The sequence below is a fragment of the Borostomias antarcticus genome (genome assembly GCF_949987555.1).
Source record: "Borostomias antarcticus genome assembly, chromosome: 14".
Taxonomy (NCBI): domain Eukaryota; kingdom Metazoa; phylum Chordata; class Actinopteri; order Stomiiformes; family Stomiidae; genus Borostomias; species Borostomias antarcticus.
The window spans coordinates 25,416,979-25,422,731 of record NC_140247.1 but is presented as its reverse complement, the minus strand read 5'-3'; positions in this window follow the sequence as shown (position 1 = coordinate 25,422,731).

Here is a 5,753-nt window from a genome sequence, read left to right as displayed (position 1 = left end):
TACTGGGCACAACTAGTGAATGAATGAATGACCCACTGTAGTCTAAGTTATACTACAATGTTTTTGTAGCCTTTAGCAAGCGGATGACAGAGGGAATCTAGCTTGCAAAGAAGACATCTAGATTTAAGGACTGTCAATGTCAACGTAAAATAGCCTAATAGTGTATAGCATAGCACTTGCATGTACAATTCTATAGCACTAGCTGCTTAACGTTAGCAAGCTGCAGGGCTCTTCATGTCATGTTGTTGTTGTTATTGTTGTGTAAAGTATACTGTAGTGAGGGGGAGAGAGGGAGATGGAGAGAGGGAGGGAGGGAGGGAGGGAGGGAGGGAGGGAGGGAGGGAAGAAGGGGATGGAAAGAGGGAGGGAGATTGTCTTTCTCTAATACTGTTTAGTTAAGAGCAGCCATTTGTTATGTAATGGTGTGTTGTTATGTTGTTATGTAAAGCATAGCCTATAGGCTACTTTATTTAATTTATATGCAGTATAATTAATTTTTTGTCTTTTCCCGTTATGCCCTGTGCATCAGTAGTGTCACAAATTAACAATGCCAATTCAGTTCTTTTAAGAATTTATAGTTGTCTTGTCTTTCCATCAAATAGTAGAAAAGTAGGGTATCGATAGTGGGATCGATAAAGACTCGAATCGTTAAGCAGTCTCAATAATGGTATCAGTATCGATAAAAATTAACGACACCCATTCCTAACCGTGATAAAACCGTGAACTGTGATAATTTTGGTCACTATAACCGTGATATGAAAATTTCAAACCGTCCCATCCCTAGACACACAGTAAAAGGTGAAGGCAACGTGTGGATTCTTTTTGTGTGATAAAAAACAATGACTGACCAGCAATTAATGTAAATGGTAAATGGACTGCACTTATAAAGCGCTTTTCCACCTTAGCGGCACTCAAAGCGCTTTACAATGGCCTCTCATTCACCCATTCACACACACATTCACACACCAATGGCGGTAGCTGCCATGCAAGGTGCTGACCTGCTCATTGGGAGCAATTTGGGGTTAGGTGTCTTGCTCAAGGACACTTCGACATGTGGACAGTCGGAGCTGGGATTCGAACCACTGACCCTTCGATCATTGAACGACCCGCTCTACCAACTGAGCTACAGCCGTCCCAAATGTAAGAGTTTGCTTGTTGAATATACCATATTTTTTATTACAAGGAAAATCATCACTTTTCATCACAACTCTTTTGATTTGAGATACAAATCCATCCTACTTGTTCTTTTTTTAATCTTTATTGGCTATTAAGTATATTTTGCATTTCCAACCTTTGCTGTAATTTTCCACTGTTGAAACGCCCACATTTCCTCCTACAGGGATGATTAAAATTCATATCCATCTACTCAATCAAGCATCACATTAACTTTACATTACATTACAGCCATTTAGCAGATGCTTTTATCCAACGGGACTTAAAATAATTGCATTTAATTGCACTTGTCACTCATTATTTACCCACAACTCAACTCCTGGATGTCAATTTTTCTGTAATTTCCATACTCTCACAGGGTACAGGACTGCATATTTACTACAGACCAAAGTTTAACCAGGCGCAACGGCTCGTTCTTCAAGGGTACACTGAAAGCAATTTTGCCTAAGCCAACTGTTGCTGACAGAAGTTTGAAAGTTGGACCCTTAAAGAAAGAGTTTTCTGCTCTGACTCTGCAGTAGGCCATGGGACAGCCCGTTCAACAGGAGGAGAGGCGCTCACTAATTGGACTGTGAAAGCCTTGAAGAAAGATAGGCAGGACTTCCCTGCGAGGCTGGCCATTCATCCAGATATGTAACCTGACCTGAATGTATTATTAGGCCAGGGTGCGAGGCCCTTGTTAAGGTTTGGCCACTGTGGTGCCACCTTCAAACCAGGCCATTGTCTGCAACTTTAGAAGCCAAGATTAGATGGTCAGGTTAAAAACAAGAGAAAGGACTCAACCACCACTCCTCCTCCTCCTCCTCCTCCCTCCTCCCCCCACCCCTTACAAACTCCCTTAAATGTTCTCTATACAGCGACGGGATATGTTTTTCGGCATTAGGGAGCACTTGAGTGATCCCTTCAGGTTGCCACGGTCACCTGGTGCCACCCAGCAGGCTTCGCTTTCATCTTTTGTGGCGGAGCGGGGAAGGGGCGGGGCTTCTGCCAAGCAGCTGGTATTAGGAGGAGGGTTCCCAACCCCCACCCCCCCGCCCCACACAGCAGCCTTGTCCCACCTTGTCCCAGGCTTCTACATCGGCCTTACCTATCCTCATCCCACCTCCCTCCACCCACCACCACCTGAGTCTCACCCTGTCCTCCCTTCTGTTCTCAAACCTCCCCTCACCCCCCCGAGTGGCTTTGTAACACCCCCCCCCCTCACTCACACACACACACACACATACATTTCCCCGTCCGCTGCCAAAACCGTTCACTTAATGTTGACACACGGAGCGGCCATCTTGATTTTGAGGTCGGAGTTGTGGTCAGGTCAGGTTGGGGGAGGTGAGGTTCCCCTGACTTATATATATATATATTAGGTCGTCCTCAGACGAGCTTGACAGCGAAGTCTCCAATCCTCTCAGTCGTACATACATCCAGCCAGTTCCGCAGAACTCTCCACTCCTGTGTCCCTCCTCAGTACATCCACGTATGTTGGTGTGGGACGTCCTCTTAATCCGTGCCTGTGTGTTGGTTCCCAGAGCACCTGCTTGCTGGCTGGGAGTTCACGATGTCTGTGGCAGTGGCCAGCAAGTTTCATCCTTCTGGATGCCACTTTCTCACTCAGCTTTGGTAGCCCCCCATACAGATGCTAGTTGGTAACATGCTCTCTGGTTGACATTTAGCACCACATGCAGCATTCTGGTGTATCACCCATCCAGAGACTTCTGCAGGGTGGGCTTCAGGGTCCAGGTTTCACAGCCGTATAGGAAGACAGACTCCACGGTCGATGGAAGAAGCTCAGTTTGATGTGTCGAGGGAGATTGGAGTTCCACACACTATTCATGCCATTCAGGGCCCTCCATGCCAGCGCTTTTCTCACCTTAAGGTCCTGTTCTGATGAGTTGACCCGGGAACCCAGGTAATTGAAGTCGCTAACTTCTGCTAGAGCATTGCCCTCTGCTGTCTTGAGAGGTGGGTGGTCCAGGGGGGTGTTGTAAGTGATTGCCTCAGTCTTCTTTGCATTCAACCTGAGGCCAACCCTGGCACATTCTGCCTCTACTCTGTTCAAGAGCTCCTGTCATCTGCATAGTCCAGGTCTGCCAGGACTACAGCAGGGTTTCTTCTAGACTTCCTAGTTGTTATTATGAAGCCAAGCTCCTGCTCCTGCCCACTGATGGCTTTCCTAAGCGCGTAGTCCAGGGCTACAATGAGGAGGAAGGGGGCAAGAGTGTCCCCCTGTAGCACTCCTGCTAGGATGTCGAACTCCTCACTGTTGCCATCCGGTGTTGCCACTTTGGCTCTTGTGCCCCTGTACATGGTCTCTATGGCCTTGAGTAGGTTAGGAGGGACCCCGTAGGCCTTAAAGATTTTCACCATCACGCCTCTGTGTATTGAGTCAAATGCTTTTTTTAAATCAATAAAACACAGGACTGCTGTTAGGTTGTTCTTTTTCACCTCCTCGATTATCTTCCTTAAGGCCTTTTCTGAAGCCATTTTGGTTGTCCCTCAGGTGAGGGTCAATGGCATCTCAAATCCGGTTTAGTATCATGCAGTTGTACATTTTTGCTATGACACATGTCAGGCTAATGCCACGATAGTTGTCTGGCTTAGACAGATCTCCAGATTTCGGCACCGGGGTGACGTTGGAGAGGGACCATATATCAGGCTTGATGTTTTCTATCAGAGCTTGGTTGCAGATCTCCAATATGATGTTGTCGAGATCACAGTCCTTAGGGACCTCTGGGGGGATGCCATCCGGCCCAGCGCTTTTCCCTTACTTCAGAGCGGACTTCGCTGTGGCAAACTTCGTAGCTGTAAAGGGGCCATCGTCAATCACAAGATTTGTGAGGACTGCAGGTATTTCTTCCTCAGCTCCTTCCACTGTCGAGTGTGTGCCTAGGAGATCCCAGAAGTGGGTGAACCAGGAGGCCACTCTCTCCTCTGGGCTGCAGCCTGCTAGTTATCCTTCCCTCGACCTCTTGCACCCACTCATCTCGTTTATGACCCTCCATGACTTCTTGTACTGTCATTCGCCATGTACCGCCTCCACCGTCCTCACCTTCTCCATCAGCTCCTCCCCTTTGATCCTGTCGTAGGTGTTGAACAGCTGCTGTTTGGCCTCGTTGAACACCTCCCGACTCTGTGGTCCCCTCTTCCTCGAAGCTGCTACGCGCCTCTTCCATCTCTGCCCGCGCCCTAATGACCTCCGGGTGCTTGGATCTGGGGGAGGCTCTGAGTCTCCCCTTCGGCGCCCACTTCCTTGTTGCCTCCTCGTTAGCAGCGAGAAACTGCCCATATGTTGTCCGAGGCTTTTCCTCTTCAGCCTGCAGTTGGACGCGGCTTCTCACCTCCGCCGTGTAGCTTGCCTGGAGGTTGGAGCTTCTTGCGAAGGCCTCCCAGTCGGGCCGAGGCCTCGAGATGTTCTTGGCGACCCTCAGGCTCAGACGCAGCCTCTCAGAGACCACACGGTGGTCGGAGCCTACAGAGTCGAACGTACTGTATGACTGCGTTGAGGATGGACGTCCTCCATTTCTTTCTTACCAGTATGTAGTCCAGCTGACATAGCATACCAGTAGCTCGGTCCTGGAATGTCCATCTCTTGCCCATTCTCTTACGGAACAAGGTGTTGGTGGCCAGGAGCTCGTGTTCTGTGAGCAAAGCAGTTAGATGTTCTCCGTTGCGATTGGTTTTGTTGTGGTATGTGAAGGGTGCATCTTCTGGTCCGAGCCTCGCATTGAAGTTCCCCCGGATTATCAGGAAGTTGTGAGCTGGCAAATGGTGGATCGCTGTGCTTAGGTCCTTGTAGAACTTCTCTACTTCCTCAACTGGTGCTGCGTTGGTGGGAGAGTACACACTCATGACAGTTGTTACCGGGTTCCCCTCAAAGTCAGCGATAAGGATCCTGTCGGTGTGTTGCTGCACCCTGCTGCTTTTCGTGCTCCAGGGCTCACCATTAGCCCCACGCCACCTGGGCGTCATTCCGCCATGCAGATGAGGTGATGAATGAACATTCCCCCACTCTGCGGTATACAATTGTCTCGTCAGTGTGCACTCTCCTGTGCTCCTGGACTCCCAGGATCTCCACTCCCCTCTCACCAACACAGTGCGCTGGTTCCTCTAGCCGTGTCTCCTCCCTTACTGTGTTTGCTTGAAGGTTCCCATAATAAATGGTATCCTACAGTGCAATAGTGCATTGGACAGTGGGCTGTGGTCAGACTGAACCCTTCCTCTCCAATGGAGAGGGTTTGGGGTCCAGTCGTCATAGTGTCCCCCCGAGGGAGGACCAGCACCACCGTCCGCTGCTTGGTTCCTGCGGACTCCCGCCGCTGGAAGTATAGGATTCTCGATGATCTGTGTCTCCATTGTCAGGCTTTACAATGCTAGTTAAGGACTGTGGGGCGCAACTCCTCACAGCCCTACTCTGGTTGTTTTGGGCTTAAAGCCCTCATTCGCCCTTGCTCCACACCTCCAGATGGTATATGGTGCGGAGCCAGGCGCGAGCAGCACCTGTGGTTTTTGTTCGGAGTGACCTTCTCCTAGATGGGTTGCCTACCATGGCTATGAGCCCCATCTGCCCATGCTATTTGCCCATAGCT